The sequence below is a fragment of the Hemiscyllium ocellatum genome, chromosome 26 (genome assembly GCF_020745735.1).
Source record: "Hemiscyllium ocellatum isolate sHemOce1 chromosome 26, sHemOce1.pat.X.cur, whole genome shotgun sequence".
Classification (NCBI taxonomy): domain Eukaryota; kingdom Metazoa; phylum Chordata; class Chondrichthyes; order Orectolobiformes; family Hemiscylliidae; genus Hemiscyllium; species Hemiscyllium ocellatum.
The window spans coordinates 30,386,858-30,405,195 of NC_083426.1; the positions used below are offsets into that span (position 1 = coordinate 30,386,858).

The window sequence follows — 18,338 nt, forward strand, 5'->3', positions numbered from 1 at the left end:
TGACGAATTCAAATGACCACTGATCGTCCTTCAATCGAAGCGTCTACATCGGCCAGAAAAATAAAGGCTTTGTTCCCAGCGCCCTGAATCTGGACAAAGGGAAAGCTGATTAATAGTGAAACTGAAGGAAACTCTTCCCACATTAAAGTTCATACAACACGTTACTTCAAAATTAATCTTCCCACACGAACCGCAACATCTTTGCCGCCCGTAAATGTGACTAAACTCATTTATATTTGCTCCAGCATCTTTTCGGAATTGGGGTTCATTTTCCAACCTCGAGTCAAACAGCAGAGGCGTTTACTACAGCATTGACATTAATTTATGCAGGAGGGAGCGCAAAATGCTTTCGAGTAAAAATCAATCGCTCCGATATAAAAGAATCGCAATTGCCCAAAGCGTTTACTACGGCACTGACATTAACTTATGCAGGCAAAATGATAAAATGCTTTTAAGTACAAATCAATTGCACCGATTAAATAAAATCGCAATTGCCCAAAAATATTGAACATGAGCCTTCAGATCAGTTCCCGTACTCTCTGCTCGCTCAAAATGATATCCTACCACATTCGTTGTAACTCATTCATAAACACATCATTTACGTGAACTAATTGCCACTTCACTTTTCCCATCTCCTTACAGACTTGTGAATGCGAACCGAACGAATGAATTCTCTCTCCGTGTGCCCAACGATTGTAAAACATCAGCGCACGTACCTTTTCGTTAATCGGAGCGTTTCCTGTTGTGCGAGCCCGGTTCAGCGGCTTCCAAACATCGTGCTGTGCCCGCGAACAAGCCCGGTCACCCCGAGTTAACTCCACTAACAGCAGCCAGTCACTAAGTGAATCGATTCGGCCTGATTCAACCCTCTGGATCGTGACAGAGTTGAGGCACAGCAGGGCACGTACAAAAGAAAACGAAAATAGGGTGTGTATGTATGTGTGTGTGTGTGGGGGGGGGGGGGATCTTTTGTTGGTCCCAGATTCTTAGAATTAATTTAACCCTTTGAACGGAAAGGGCAGCTTCATTTCTAAATCCCCCCCCACAACCCAGTTCAACCCCTCCTGATGCCTGGCACTTGCAGAGCACGCACAAGCCGTTTCCCTTTCGGGGCTTCTCTCAATGCACTGTTTCTCCTGTCAGGGGGAAGAAGGTGAAGGTTTTACAGTCACATCTGTCAGCCAACGTAGCCCTCCCTTCGTTAAAAAAAAGAGAAAATAACGAAAACAAAAGGCAGGAAATTTAATGTGTAAAGAGGTCACGTGACGATGGGGAGCAGACCTGAGTCTTCCCTCAGCACGAATGGAAGCTCAGGTCCCCTCTGTTAGAGCATCACTGAACGTGTTAAAATCTCAAGGCACGCCTACGGGGCTCCAAAGCTTCCCGTTGAACTTCATGTTGTCTCTGTCTTCCTCCTCCTCTTCCCACTCCCAAATAAATACAACTTGTGCATTTGGATGTCTCCACAGAATGGGTGACAAATAAATAAACTGTTGGATCGGAACCATCATTGATAAGTCAGGGCTGCAGCGTGCGGATGTGTGTTTTGCAACGTGGGATGCTACCGGGCGAAGTTCGCTTCGTTTCTGCAGCGTGTTAATACACTCGATACAAGCATTTCATTTGATTGTGGATGGAGGAAGCCAGCAGCTCCAGGCCTCCGAGAGAAGGAGAAGGAGGAGGAGGAGGCGGCGGCAACTCGCGCTGCTTTCCAGGAACTTTCCAAGAACTCAAGTCACCTGCTCTTGTTGCCGTCTCACCGCCAGCCAATCAGCGGCGGGTTTACCCGCCTTCTATTGTGATGTCACAAAGGGCCGGGCGGGTGTCGCTCACGTCATTGGCGGCATGTTCCCACCCTCCCCCGGAAGAACCGCAGCCTCTCTCCTCGCCGCTGTGGTGAAGGGAAAGGGGCATAACCCTGTGCATTCGACCCAGATAAACAAAGGGCTGTCACCGCTTGAAGTCTCAGATGCTCCTTTTTTGAACGGCTTAATCACTTCGCGGATATTTCCCCTTTTTTTGTCGCTGAATCCTTCCTGAACTACCCTTGGTTTGCAAACCTAAATTTTTAATGCTGTTGACTGGGCATCGCGGACCCGAGGAGGATTTCGTCCTGTCGTTTCTCAGTTTTTGTTTTCAGCTCACAGGTAACTTAATTTTTCTACCGCCCCGTCCCCATTTGCTGCAGAAAGTTGCATCATGTACGTGGTGATCTCTACGCAAAGGTGGTCTCGAATTTACATTAAAAAAAACAAAAAAAAAGCGAATACTGGCAGGGCACTGGGGACATGGTCGGTGAATAAGGCAAACGCAACTGCTCCTGGAAAGAGTGGAGCCTCGATAGCCTGAGCCATCGATGAGTCAGCATTGTACAAATTGTGCTTGCAAATGAATTGTTGGGCTGCACCATCGAGCATTTACTTGTGGCATCAGCCGTCGTTTCAAATAGTAGCTCGGCACCTGGTGGTTGAAAACATTCAATTCTGTATATTGTTAATGGTTTATATTTCTGCAATATACGAGTTACACGTTTTCTATTTAATAAATACTGGTGTATGTAAAATTTCAATGTGTGACTTCCTGCTGGATCACAAAGTATTAAATTCCGATGTTTTAAATCCATATGGCTGAGAAAATAAACCTGTAATGCTATGCTGGGCAATAAAAAGCACAAATTATTGGAATAAATAGGGGCAAGAAGGTTCGTATTTGGTTTATTCATGATGTTGAATATTTTTGGTTCTACTAGAAAATACAATATTTAGCTCTGCAGAGGTGTGTCGTGGAGAGCAGGGATGTTGATCTGACAACTCAATTTTGTATGGCATCTACTGCTAAGAAAACTGTTTTGTAAAATAACGTGGGTGGGAATCGGTGCTTGTTCTTCGCAGTAGGTGAGGGCGTTTCTTCACCTCGATATTGACGTCTAACTAGAAAATGAATAATAAACAAGTGCCGATTTGACACCGACGGTGACTGGAACAGCGGGGGACTGTGGTGTCAGGGTTAAGTCTGAAAGTAACACGCCAAGAAAACTGCCGCCAAGGAGCACCGTCTAAGGTCTTTCTATCAAAATACATCGAAGGTCCGTCTCGTGGCCTCAAAATGTGTGTCCTGCATGAGTAGGAAATGTTTTGGATGCAACTGCAAGGAATGTCAAATTCCAATGTTTGCTTTTTTAATGCAAAAAAAACTGATTTAGTACCGTATGTGCATAAAGACATTTTTTCTGTGAATAAAGTATGTTTTTGCAATAAAAAAACTCTAAAATGCCACTCTGCTCAACATAGGGTAGCGAAAGGCAATTTGCATTAAGAGTTTATAAAATATGAACAAGCAAAGACGCAAGAAGCACAGTCAGGTCGCAAATGGAGCTGAAAAAGAGGAACTCTCAAAGGCCCAATCGAACAAAACTGGTGAGAAGCGGGTTATTCGCTGCATAAATGAGGCAGTGGGGAAGAGGTCGAGTTCAACACCGGTTAGTGCGAGAAAGAGACTGGAAAACTACTGAATGAGTGGTGACGATTGCCGAGTTCCAGGTTTCAGCCAACTGACAACGCATAGGTACACCACTTGTTCGATACTGGCTTATTCAGTTTTGAGCATTGTGTTATACAATAACTATATATTCACAGTAGGATTCGATCAATTTGGTATAACAAAGGTTAAAGAGGCTTTCAATTTTCATCATCCCATTGAATATGCTACAGCGTCCTCCAGTGGAGTTACACAATGTGAGGTTGAAACAACTTTGAATTCACATAGTTAAAAATCAGACAACACCAGGTTATAGTCCAACAGCACACTAGCTTTCGGAGCGACGCTCCTTCAGACCTGGTGTTGTGTGATTTTTAACTTTGAATTTACATAGTTGCATTGACAGAGTCAGGACTTCCCAAAGTACTTCGCGGCCTATGAATTGCTCCAATTATGTGGACAAAATATTCAGTCTCACAAACATCTAGTAAGTCAAATTGTGAAGTTAGTGTAACACTTGTGTTACCCTGGTAATTTCTCATCATATTCAAGCCATAGATAGTTTTGCATACCAGCGGTTAACGAGAAACAGGGTCTGAGTGACTTTTAATATCTCGTCCAAATGCCGGTACAGCAAAGCTAAAATCCCCCAGTTTGGCAGAAAGAAGAGCTGTATATTGTTTAAATACTAAATACTGCTGGAAGCTGCAGTACAAGAGGAACATGAGGAGACAATTGAATCAACAGAGCCTGCCTCACCATTCAATATGTTCATGGCTGATTGAACATATCAGTGACTATCACATTCCATTCCCATAATCCTGTGTTCCAAAATCTATCAGTATCTAAAGTCCCAGTTACAACAAGCTAGCATCCGGATTATCTCGGGAATTTAGCGTTGCTGTGCCGTAATAGAGGGAAATTGAGGTGATTTCAGTTATCTATAAGAATAATAGAGTCGTTATGATTAGATTCCCTACAGTGTGGAAACAGGCCCTTCTATCCAACAACTCCACACCGAGCCTCCGGTGAAGAGTAACCCACCCAGACCCATTTCCCGCTGACTAATGCACCTAACACTATGGGCAATTGAGCATGGCCAATTCACCTGCACATCTTTGTGAATGTGGGAGGAAACCTGAGCACCCAGAGGAAAGCCACACAGACACTGGGAGAATGTGCAAACTCCACACAGACAGACGCATGGAATCGAACCTGGGACTCTGGTGCTGTGAGGCAGCAGTGCTAACCACTGAGCCACCTTGCCACCCACTGAGGTGATTTTAACTTTCCAAACAGAGACAGGGATTGTCACAGTGTTAAGGGATTAGATGGAAAGGCATTTAGGGAGTTTTGAGAAGATTTGTAGCTCAGGTTGGTGTTCTGGATGTAGGTTTGCTCACTGAGCTGGAAGGTTCGTTTTCAGACATTTTGTCACCATACTAGGTAACATCATCAGTAAGCCTGAGGATGAAGAACCGGAACTGTATCAACAAGACTTGGATCCCATTTACCACCCCCTGAGGAAAAGAATAGGAAGTGACATCACCACAGGAAATGACATCAACAACCCAAGGAAACCTAAGCACATAAATAGAAAGTGGGTCATATCCCCAGTGCTTCATCCAGATCCACCTACTAGAGAAGGTGCAAAACTCAACCTACTCTTGGGAAATAAGGCAGGGCAAGTGACTGAGGTATCAGTGGGAGAGCACTTTCAGGCCAGCGACTATAATTCTATTAGTTTTAGAATAGTGATGGAAAAGGATAGACCAGATCTAACAGTTGAAGTTTTAAATTGGAGGCTGATTTTGACAATATTAGGCAAGAACATTCAAAAGCTGTCTGGGTCCAGATGTTTGCAGGTAAAGGGACGGCTGGAAAATGGAAAGCCTTCTGAAATGAGATAACAAGAATCCAGAGGCCATATATTCCTGTTAGGGAGAAAGGAAAGGCTGGTCGGTGTAGGGAATGCTGGATGACTAAAGAAATTGAGGGTTTGGTTAAGAAAAAGAAGGAAGCATATGTCAGGTATAGACAGGATAGATTGAATGAATCGTTAGAAGAGTATAAAGGCAGTAGGTGTATATTTCAGATGGAAAATTGGGGGGCAAAAAGGGGACAAGAGATAGCTTTGGCAAATAAGAGTTAAGGAGAATCCAAAGGGTTTTTACAAATGCATTAAGGATAAAAGGGTAACTAGGAAGTGAATAGGGCCCCTCAAAGATCAGCAAGGTGGCCTTTGTGTGGAGTCGCAGGAGATGGGGGAGATACTAAACAAGTATTTTGCTAATGGAAAAGGACATGGAAGATATAGAATGTAGGGAAATAGATGGTGACATCTTGAAAAATGTCCATATTACAGAGGAGGAAGTGCTGGATGTCTTGAAGTGCATAAAAGTGGATAAATCCCCAGGACCTGATCAGGTGGACACTAGAACTTTGTGGGAAGCTGGGGAAGTGATTGCTGGGCCTCTTGATGAAATATTTGTATCATTGATAGTCACAGGTGAGGTGCCGGAAGACTGGAGGTTGGCTAATGTGGTGCCATTGTTTAGGAAAGGTGCTAAGAACAAGCCAGGGAACTATAGACATCAGTAGTGGGCAAGTTGTTGGAGGGAATCCTGAGGGACAGATGTACATGTATTTGGAAAGGCAAGGACTGATTAGGGATAGTCAACATGGCTTTGTGTTTGGGAAATCATGTCTCACAAACTTGATTTGAGTTTTTTGAAGAAGTAACAAAGAGGATTGATGAGAGCAGAAGGGTAGATGTGATCTATATGGACTTCAGTAAGGCATTTGACAAAGTTCCCTATGCGGAACCTTGGGAGATTGGTTAGCACTTATGGAATACTGGGAGAACTATCCATTTGGATACAGAACTGGCTCAAAGATAGAAGACAGAGGGTGGTGGTGGAGGGTTTTTCGGACTGGAGACCTGTGACCAGTGGAATGCCACAAGGATCGATGCTGGGTCCACTCCATTTCATCATTTATATAAATGATTTGGATGTGAGCAGAAGAGGAATAGTTAGTAAGTTTGCAGATGACACCAACATTGGAGGTGTAGTGGATAGTGAAGAAGGTTACCTTGGATTACAATGGGATATTGATCAGATGAATCAATGGGTTGAGGAGTGGCAGATGGAGTTTAATTCAGATAAATGCGAGGTGCTGCATTTTGGGAAAGAAAATCTTAGCAGGATTTATACACTTAATGGTAAGGTCCTAGGGAGTGTTGCTGAACAAAGAGACCTTGGAGTGCAGATTCATCGCTCCTAGAAAGTAGAGTCGCAGGTAGATAGGATAGTGAAGGACGTGTTTGGTATGCTTTCATTTATTGGTTGGAGTATTGAGTACAGGAGTATTGAGTACGGAAGGATGTTGTGAAAGCTGAAAAGGTTCATAAAAGATTTACACGGATGTTGCCAGGGTTAGAGGATTTGAGCTATAAGGAGAGATTGAATAGGCTGGGGCTGTTTTCCCTGCAGCATCAGAGGCTGAGGGGTAACCTTATAGAGGCTTATAAAATCATGAGGGCATTGATAGGATAAATAAACAAGGTCTTTTCCCTGGGGTTGAGTGAGTCCAGAACTAAAGGGCATAGGTTTGGGGTGAGAGGGAAAAGATATAAAAGAGACATAAGGGGCAACCTTTTCACTCAGAGGGTGGTGTGTGTATGGAATGGAACAGAGGAAGTGGTAAAGGCTAGTACAATTGTAACATTTAAAAGGCATCTGTATGGGTAAATGAATAGGAAAGGTTTGGGGGGATATGTGCCAGTTGCTAGCAGATGGGTCTAAATTGGGTTGGGATATCTGGTTGGCATGGACGAGTTGGACCGAAAGGTCTGTTTCTATGCTGTATATCTCCATGACTCTATGACTATGACTCTGTGTTCAGCAAGTAACAGGTAAGGCAAATGGAATCAAAAACAGAACTTGCTGGAAAAGCTCAGCAGGTCTGGCAGCAGTTGTGAAGAGTATCCTTTCTCAGAGGAGGGGTCACTGGACCCAAAACATAAACTCTGATTTCTCTTCACAGCTACTGCCAGCCATGTTGAGTTCTTCCTGCAACTTTTGTTTCTGATTTACAATAGCTGCAGTTCTTTTTGTTTTTATTAAGGTGAATGGAGTGCTGGCCTTTTATTTCAGAGGGGATGGAGTATTAAATAGGGAAGGTTTGCTCCAATTTATACCTGACAGTAGTCTGGAATACTGAGGGCAGTTTTGGTCCCTTATGTAAGGAGAAAACTGGCAATGGAGGCAGTCCAGAGAAGTTCACTCAGTTGAATCAGAGGAATTTTCTTATGATGAGAAGTTGAGTACTTTGGGCCTATATTCATTGAAGTTTAGAAGAGTGAAATACATAAATGATTCTTAAGAGAGAATCAGAGAGGTTGCTTCCTCTTGAGAGAGAATCTAGGATCAGCAGGCATAATCTCTGTCAGAGTTGCCCATTTGAGAAAGAGATGTGGAGAAATTTCTGCTCTCAAAGGGTAGTGAATCTCTGTAATTCTTTACTGTACGGGGCTGTTGAGATTAAGTATATTCAAGGCCAAGACAGAAAGAATTTTAATCTATAAGAGTTTTTTGGGGTAAATGCAGGAAGGTGGAGTTGAGGATTGTCAGCTCAGCCATCTCATTGAGTGGCAGAGCAGACTTGTTGAGTCAAATAGTGTACTTCCACTCTTCTGGTCTATAGCACTGGAACATCAAACTAGTTCATGTAAATAAGTCTAAATTATGTGAAAAGCAAAGTCCTGCTAATGCGGGAAATCTTAAATAAAATTAGGAAACTGGTGGAAATACTCAACAGGCCAATATCAAGAAGAGAAATATTAATTCTGCTTCTTCCTTTACAGATGCTGCCAGATCTACTGAGTGTCTCCAGCACTTTCTGTTTTTATTTCAGTTATCTGTGGAGAAACAGAGTTAATATTTCAGGTTGTTAGCCCTGCATCAGAATGGCAAACTTTGCACAATTAAGGTCCACTGGCATTTGGTTGGATAGGAATTGTCAGTATAATACTTTTATGAGTCCTAACTCATCCAAACAGGAGAAACATTTCTAATTTGACTATAAAAAATTTTAAAATTAAGTATCAAGTTTGCATACTAATCTGTGATATAAAAGTTTTCATTCCTAGCTCCAAACATTTCAGTTTCATCATACATTTCTTGTGTATCAATCATAGAAGTGTGTTCCCTTATAAAATATACAGTATTAGCCATTTGGGGGAAGGGGAGTGTGGCTCTTGTATCCTTCCAAATACCAAGCTGAGAAATATGGGACTGGAACCCCTCTTTAGGCTACCATGATAACTGAATTTTATCAGATCCTGAAATCTACCTAGTGATAGGTGACAAATAATTTGTATTACCCAACCAGCTCATTCGAAAGGTCATACGGTTTTGCAAGTGCAAGTAACAAAGATGGCTGGTGGTATCCATCCCTAGGCTCTTTTAAACAATTGATTTCTGTTTTTTCCATATAAACTGGATGTAAGGACACTCAGCAAATAACCCCACACTTCACTGGAATAAAATTCTGCACCATTGATGAGATCTTAATTAGCTACATAATCATGGTTTGTGCTCAAGGCACAGCCATCAATAATAAGCAAAGTTTGTACATTTCACATCAAAAACATGTAATATTATGGCAGCACGAGTATTTGGTAAAATTGGTAAAGATCAAGGGAATAGAGGGGACTCCATTAAAAATTCAGGCATTGGCTAGGTATTTGAGTTAAAAATACAAACATTTCCAATGACATTCCCTCAAAGGGGATAACATCTTTTAAGTAGGTTGTTTTCAGCAAGGCCTGTCACAATATAAGGTCTATGTAATTTTGGTTAATGTGAGTATCTATTTTATTTCCTAAGCTTCCCATATCATGGGGCAAATGATTGAGGCTCAATTTGGTCCTTTCTGGTAGCTCAGCTGAAACAAAAAATTCATTACACATGACAGTGTGAAGGCCACCCCAAATACTACACTGAAAGGAAAAAAACAATCTGCACTCATGAAAGCAATTGTAAATTCAAACAAAAGTCCTAATGATCCTTCTATTTTTGTTAGTGTGCAAATAATATTTAACAAGAATTGATTTAAACTAAATATTTACATATATACCAAATTTATTGCTCAATTTCAGAAGACACTGTACAGCAGTACTTCACAGGAGGCTCCAAAGCACTGAAGATGTTACCTAGACGGGACGAAACGTCTACAAATCAACTTCCCAGGTTGGTGGACATAACCACAACGATGGTTGCTCAATTCTATTTAAGGTTCCTGCAACTGCTTCAAAATGAACAAGATGATTTCTTACTCGGGCTAAGTTTTTTTTTGAAATCACATCTTCCTTTGAAGAACAACATGAGATAGTGGAACGATTTGCAAGCTGATTAATTGTTGATGTTATTTCCATGGGAATTGTGTGGTTCACTCTACACAGCAGCAGTTTTTAAATTGTCCCACAACGCATATGATGAGTGGTAGTCAAAGCTGCCAGATATAAACTTTTCACTCAGGCCAACAGAGAGTTAGAATTAGAGGCTCAGTTCCATAAGAGGATGCAAGGTCTAATTCAGAGACAGGATTGCTTCAGCAACTCAGCTTTTCATGATGAGAGGTTGCATTTGAATAATGTTAAGAAAGAATGAGATTGTATTATTTATATAAGTTGTAATAGATAAACAAGTTAATATGCAACCCCAACTCTTGTCGAAGCTTGGAATATTAGTCTAGATTAAGTGTGAAAGATGGATGCTGTTACAAATACACAAATTGATCAGCAACATGCAATGTGAACAGATGCTTTAACCCACCAACAGCTCAGCAATTTATAATGCTCCCCTATTCGTTTCACAAATAGCATATTGTTCTCAGCCTATAGATTGGCAAGAATTTGTCTTATTTACTCATTAATTATCCATTAAACTGTGCATTAAATTTAGTACTTAAATGTAAACAATCATAGATGTGTGGAGCCTCAAATATGCAAGTTGTTGTTTCTTTTAAAAATATTAATATTTAAATCTAAATTTGTTACTTTATATTTTTAAATTTATTTTTCTATATCCAATTTGATATTGAATGCATTTAAATTCACCATCTTCCGCTGTCCTTGATCAGTTAATTTCCAAATTAATTATCCTCTGATTTATCCGAGCCAATTTATCCTGGGCATGTCTGGAAAGCTAGGGAAGATATTGCAGAACCTTTGGTTTTGATCTTTATGTCATAATTGTCTACAGGAATAGTGCCAGAACACTAGAGGAAAGCAAATGTTGTCCCCTTGTTCAAGAAAGGGATTAGAGACAAGCCTGGTAATTTTTGACCAGTGAGCCTTACTTCTGTTGTGGGCAAAGTTTTGGAAAGGATTATAAGAAATAGGATTTGTAATCACCTGGAAAGGAATAATTTGATTAGGAATAGTCAACATGGTTTTGTGAAGGGTATGTCATGCCTCACAAACCTTATTGAGTTCTTTGAGAAAGTGACCAACAGGTAGATGAGCATAAAGCAGCTGATATGGTGTTTTTGCATTTCAGTAAAGTGTTTGATAATGTTCCCCATGGTAGGCTATTGCAGAAAATACAAAGGCATGGGATTGAGGGTGATTTTGGGGTTTGGATCAGAAATTGGCTAGCTGTAAGAAGACAGAGGATGATGGTTGATAGGAAATGTTCATCCTGGAGCTCAGTTACTAGTGGTGTACTATAAGGACCTGTTATGGGGGCCACTGCTGTTTGTCATTTTTATAAATGACCTTGATGAGGACGTAGAAGGATAGGTTAGTAAATCTGTGGATGACACTAAAGTTGGTGAAGTTGTGGACAGTGCAGAAGGTTCTTGCAAGTTACAGAGGGACATAGATAAGCTGCTGAGCTGGGCTGAGAGAAGACAAGTAGAATTTAATGCAGAAAAGTGAGAGGTGATTCACTTTGGAAGGAGCAACAGGAATACAGAGTACTGGACTATTGGTAAGATTCTTGGCAGTGTGGATGAGCAGAGAGATCTCAGTGTTCATGTACATAGATCCTTGAAAGTTGTCCCCTAGGTTGATAGAGATGTTAAGAAGGCATACAGTGTGTTAGCTTTTATTGGTAAAGGGATTGTGTTTTGGAGCCACGAAGTCATGTTGCAGCTGTACGAACTCTGTTGAGGCCATCCGTGGAGTATTGCATACAGTTCTGGTCGCCGCATTATAGGAAGGATGTGGAAACATTGGAAAGCGTGCAGAGGAGATTTACCAGGATGTTGGCTGGTGTGGAGGGAAGGTCTTATGAGGAAAGGCTGAGGATTTTGAGTCTGTTTTTTTTTGTTAGAGAGGTTAAGAGGTGACTTAATAGAGGCATACAAGATGATCAGAGGAGTGGATAGGGTGAACAGTGAGAGCCTTTTTCCTTGGATGGTGATGATTAGCATGAGGGGACATTGCTTTAAAGTGAGGGGTGATAAATATAGGAAGATGTCAGAAGTAGGAGAAAGTGAGGACTGCAGATGCTGGAGATCAGAGTTAAGAGTGTGGTGTTAGAAATGCACAGCAGGTCAGGTAGCATCCAAGGAGCAGGAGAATCGACGTTTTGGACATAAGCCGTTCATCAGGAATGAGGGCTTCATGAGAAATTAGCTGCCTGATGTGCTGTGCTTTTCTAGCACCACACTCTTGACTCAGATGTCAGAGGTAGGTTCTTTACTCAGAGTAAGGGCGTGGAATGGCTTGCCTGCAACAGTAGTGGACTCACTGCATGAAAGGCATTTAAATGGTAAATTGAATAAACATGTAAATGATAAATGAAATAGCGTAGGTTAGATGGGCTTTCGATTGGCTTCACAGTTTGGTGGAACATCGAAGGCCAAAGGACCTTTGCTGTGCTGTGATGTTCTAAATCCTTATTATGTATCTCATTGAATAAGGGCAAACCATATATTCCACTGTTCATAGAGGATCCTGTTGTCCAAAGACCATCATTATCCACGAATATACATAATAGTTCATCACTAGCCAAATAACCCCTGCTGTACTTTAAAATGAATATTGCTGAAAGATGTTTTGTCAAAACTTTTCCTTTTGTACTCACCAGGACAATTGAAAGGAATTTAAGATGAAAACTAACATACTTTGAGAGGAGAGTTGGATTGGTTGACAAGTGGACACAGAGGCATAATCACAGAAAATGCACCATTCAATGATGTTCGGCAGTTAACTGCCAGATTGTGTCTAAATTCATCGATGCATTCTCCAACCTCAGCAACCCAACCAGCACTCTTCTTTCATACAGTACTATAATTTTGGTTTCCTAAATTGGCAATCATGTGAATTAGGTAAGTTTGCTTGTTGAGCTAGTAGATTTGGACTTCATTTAACCTCCCCAACAACTGTAAAAGATGCAAAACCTGTTGGCACACCATGCCCCTCACCTCCATCTATGGCCCCAAACAGTATTTCCAGGTGAGGCAGAGGTTCATCTGTCTCTCTTGCAACATAGTTTAAGGTCTCTGGTGCTCTCAACGTGGTCTTCTCTGCATTGGAGAGATCAAACGTAGAGTAAGGGAATGTTTCATAAAGCATCTCAGCCAGGCCTGCAAGAGCTGACCTGACCTCCCAGTCACCGCCCATTTCAATTCCCCTTTCCACTTGCTCTCCAACACGACCATCCTTGCCTCCTCCATTGCCACAGTGCATCAGACCACAAATTGGAGGAACACCACCTCATCTTCTGCCTGGGCAGCCTATAGCCTGGAAGACTCAACATTTGAGTTCTCCAATTTCAAATAACCTCCCTTCCCATCCACTGACTCCCTTTCCAGCCCTTCAACTCCTTCTCCAGCCTTCCCCTCCCTTCCATTCCTCTGACCAACCCTTCCTTCCAACCATGAACCGGTTTCATTCCATCCATCGGCCAACCAGGTTGTAACCTCCATCTATGTTCACCTACCACTACCTACCCACTCAAAACCCTCCCCGTCCCTATTTTAAGGGTTATACCCAAAACATTGGCTTTTCCATCTCTGGATGCTGCTTACCCTTGTGTTCTTTCAGCTTCCTGCTTGTCTACTTTGGTCCCCTAAAGAGCAATCTAGCTCCCCCCTCAATTCAACTGATTTTTGGAGAAATAATTCCATTACCCCAACCTTGAAATGTTTAATCTCCACTTCAATTTAAAAGTCGCCACAGGAGCAGTATGAAGTTATTAGTTCCTTTCCATTTAAATATTTGTAAAAGTGCTTACAATTATTTTGGTATCACCAACCAGATTTCTCTCAGTCATTCTTTGTTTCTTAAAGTGTTTCTTAAAATCTAACCAATGATTCTGACTGGGCATTAATCTTGGGAGTTTTGTAGTTTTTTAAAAAAAAATTCAATCCTTATTTAGCGAGATAATGCTTCCTTTCAAAAAGCCTTTCTATCTCCCTGGGATAGCCTGCTATCTGGCTGATAGTACAACCGTAAAATAGTGTCCAAATGCATTCTATGAAAGCATTTTCTTATTTTTTTTTGCATCACATTTACCCAATTTACATGCAAGTTAAAGTCACCCGTAATTATTTTGGTATCCTTCTTACATGGCCTACTTATCTCTTCTTGGGTATTTTGTTCTTCAGTATAATTTCTGTAATGGGGATTATAAAGTACTCAAATGACCTCTTACCTTTCCAATTTCCTATCTCAACTAAAATGGATTCTGCCGTGCTCTTTTGAGAAAAGGGTCATCTCTCACTAACACTCTTCATTAACAAATCAACCACAAAACTTTTCCTCACTTTGTCTTTTCAGAATATCAAATAACCTTCAATATTCAATCCCAGCCATGCAACTGTCTCTTTATAATGAATATTGATTCAAGAATAGGATGAGTTGTTTCCAAACAATTTTTTTTTAAATGAATACTGTGTACATTCAGATATAATGTTCAGAGACTCCTGTCTCTGTTCTATTTTTGAAATCTCTGGCTTATCTGCAGGTGTACTCAACTTCTTACACTGTGTCCAAAAGAGAAAATGCCGGAAAATCTCAGCTGATGTTGAGTCTAACTGACCCTTTGTCAAAGCTCTTTTCTCTCCTTACAGGATCTGCCAGACCTGCTGAGATTTTTTAGCATTTTCTCTTTTGGGTTTCAGATTCCAGCATCCGCAGTAATTTGCTTTAACCTTTTGTTCTTAGACCATATCCCTTGCTACCACTGCTTCTCATTACCTAAATTGTTATCTAACAAATCTTCTCGAATCTCTCTAATCTAAATTGTGACCCTGTTCCAAACCTCAACTTTTTCATTTACTGTGACACTTGTCATATAGAGTCATCGAGATGTACAGCATTGAAATAGACCCTTCGTCCAACCCATCCGTGCCGATCAGATATCCCAACCCAATCTAGTCCCACCTGCCAGCACCCAGCCCATATCCCTCCAAACCCTTCCTATTCATATACCCATCCAAATGCCTCTTCAATGTACCAATGCAATTGTACCAGCCTCCACCACTTACTCTGGCAGCTCATTCCATATACATACCACCCTCTGCGTGAAAACGTTGCCCCTTAGGTCTCTATTGTATCTTTCCCTTCTCACCCTAAACCTATGTCCTCTAGTTCTGGACTCCCCCAACCCTGGGAAAAGACTTTGTCTATTTATCCTATCCATGCCCCTCAATTTTGTAAACCTCTATAAGGTCACCCCTCAGCTTCCGACGCTCCAGAGAAAACAACCCCATAGCTCAAATCCTCCAACCCTGGCAACATTCTTGTAAATCTTTTCTGAACCCTTTCAAGTTTCACAACATCTTTCTGATAGGGAGGAGACCAGAATTGCACGCAATATTCCAAAAGTGGCCTAACCAACGTCCTGTACAGACACGACATGACCTCCCAACTCCTGTAACTCAATACTCTGACCAACAGAAGAAAGTATACCAAACATCATCTTCATTATCCTATTTGCAACTCTACTTTCAAGGAGCTATGAACCTGCACTCTAAGGTCTCTAGTCAGCAACACTCCTCAGGACCTTACCATTAAGTGTATAAGTCCTGCTAAGATTTGCTTTCCCAAAATGCAACACCTCACATTTATCTGAATTTAAATTCCATCTGCCACTTCTCGGCCCATTGCCCCATCTGATCAAGATCCTGTTATAATCTGAGGTATCCCTCTTCGCTGTCCACTACACCTCCAATTCTGGTGTCATCTGCAAACTTACTAACTGTACCTCTTATGCTCACATCCAAATCATTCATGTAAATGACAAAAAATAGAGGACCCAACACCGATCCTTGTGGCACTTCACTGGTCACAGGCCTCCAGTCTGAAAAACAACCTTCCACCACCACCCTCTGTCTTCTACCTTTGAGCCAGTTCTGTATCCAAATGGTTAGTTCTCCCTGTATTCCGAGAGATCTAACCTTGCTAACCAGTTTCCCATGGGGAACCTTGTCGAACGCCTTACTGAAGTCCATATAGATCACATCCACCGCTCTGCCCTCATCAATCCTCTTAGTTAGATACTTCAAAAAACTTAAATCGAGTTTCAGAGACATGACATCCCACACTTAAAGCCATGTTGACTATCTCTAATCAGTCCTTGCCTTTCCAAATAAATGCATATCCTGTCCCTCGTGATTCTCCCCACTAACTTGCCCACCATTGATGTGTGGCTCAATCATCTATAGTTCCCTGGCTTGTCCTTACCACCTTTCTTAAACAGTGGCATCTCTTTAGCCAACCTCCAGTCTTCCAGCACCTCACCTGTAACTATCAATGATACAAATATCTCAACAAGAGGCCCAGCAATCACTTCTCTAGCTTCCCAGTGTTGCAGGGTACACCTAATCAGGTCCTGATGATATATTCACGTTTATGCGTTTCAAGACATTCAGCACCACCACCTCTGTAATATGGACATTTTGCAAGATGTCACCATCTATTTCCCTACAGTCTATATCTTCCATGTCTTTTCCACAGTAAATACTGATGGAAAATACTCATTTAGTATCTCCCCCATTTTTCTGCAGCTCCACACAAAGGCATCCTTGCTGATCTTTGAGGGGTCCTATTCTCTCCCTCATTACCCTTTTGTCCTTAATGTATTTGTAAAAACCCTTTGGATTCTCCTTAATTCTATTTGCCAAACTTATCTCATGTCCCCTATTTGCCCTCCCGAGTTCCCTCTTAAGTATACTCCTACTGCCTTTATATTCTAAGGATTCACTCAATCTATCCTGTCTATACCTTACATATGCTTCATTCTTTATCTTAACCAAGCCCTCAATTTCTTTAGTCATCCAGCATTCCCTATACCTACCAGTTTTTCCTTTCACCCTAACAGGAATATACTTTCTCTGGATTCTCATTATCTTATTTCTGAAGGCTTCCCATTTTCCTTTACCCCACTATTTAGTTTTTAAAGCCCTACCACCCTGGTTAAATAATTGGCTGGGACACTGGTACAAATATGGTTTGAAATATGGGGTCTGACTGATCTAATGGTATCCCTATTTATGATCCAACCTGTTGGTACTACTGGATAAGTCAGATCCAAGAATGAAACTTTGATACCTCTTTGATTTAGCGAGTTAATATGAAGGACAGCCACTATGAATATTCACACAAGGCTGCAGATTTTATTTAACAGAAGTTTATTACCCCCAAATTTTAGAAAAAGCAAGCTAAACATAAAATACACAAATATAAAGCTTCAACCAGACTCCTAGAACTATCCATTATAGAGATATGTATATATTAGAAGTCTTATTGCATGTATTAAAGTCTGCTTCAGTATGAGTCGCCACAAATGGTGCTGAACATTGATAATTTCCCTCTATTATAAGGACAGAAATAAATCAGCTGAAGATGGTTGGGCCTAGGACACTTCCCCCGAGGGAACCCCGTAGAGATGTCCTGGAGTTCAGATAATTGACCTCCAATAACCATAACCATCTTCCTATATGCCATGTATGACTTCAACCAGAGGAGGGTTTGTCACCAATATCCATTGATTTCAGTTTTGCTATTTTATTACCAGGGCTAAAGGGTCAGAGTTATGTGCAGAGATTTGGAACTATTCTCCTCGGAGCAGAAGAGTTGAAGAGGCAATTGGAGAGATACTTGAATGGCTTTGATGGAATAAATAAGGTGCACCTGTTCACATGACAAAGGGGGCAATAACTTGAGGACACAGATTTATGGTGACTACAGAAGAACCAAAGGAAAGATAAAGACATTTCTTTTTAAGAAGTTGCATCTTGGATCTAAAAAAGGATGGGGAAAACAAATTTACCAATAACATTTAAAAATGTATTCTTGAAGGGAAACAAAATGGGGCTGGGACACTACGAACAGGATGAACTGGATAGCTAAACTAAAAATAAGCCACTGGCTGAATGGTCTCCTACCACGGTGTATAATTCAAGGATTCTGGAGTGGGCATTAAGCAATTTTTTCACTGCCACTTGATCAAGGATGCCAGGGATCGGTACTAGTTCCTAATCAGTGGCAGCTTTTCTCAGAATGTTACAATAATAGTAAGCATAGTTAAGAACAATATATCTTTATTTATCAAGTCACTAATTGAGGTATGATGTAGGTGTTTAAGTGTGGGCATTGAGTACAGCACACCATAGCAGTTTGACATGCAAGGTTTTGATTGTAACCTTGAAATCTCACCTTGAAGTTTAGCTTCAGACTTCAGATTTAAGATGTAAAACAAAAGAACCAGCAAAAAAAAAATTAATAAACATTTTCTTCACTGGCACAAACTAAATATTTTGATAAGACATCCCCTATCTAAATTATAATAATACGATTGCACTTCATAAATAACATGACAAAGAAAATAAAACAGCACTTG

At 41.1% G+C, this 18,338-nt stretch overlaps 1 long non-coding RNA gene across 1 annotated transcript; it reads left to right on the forward strand.

The window, feature by feature from the left end:
- Positions 1–1,871: 1,871 nt before the first annotated feature.
- Positions 1,872–18,311, forward strand: LOC132828403 (uncharacterized). The gene is made up of 4 exons (XR_009646116.1): positions 1,872–2,147; positions 9,641–9,731; positions 12,579–12,819; positions 17,514–18,311. It is a non-coding gene; the product is annotated as an uncharacterized LOC132828403 (long non-coding RNA).
- Positions 18,312–18,338: the final 27 nt, after the last annotated feature.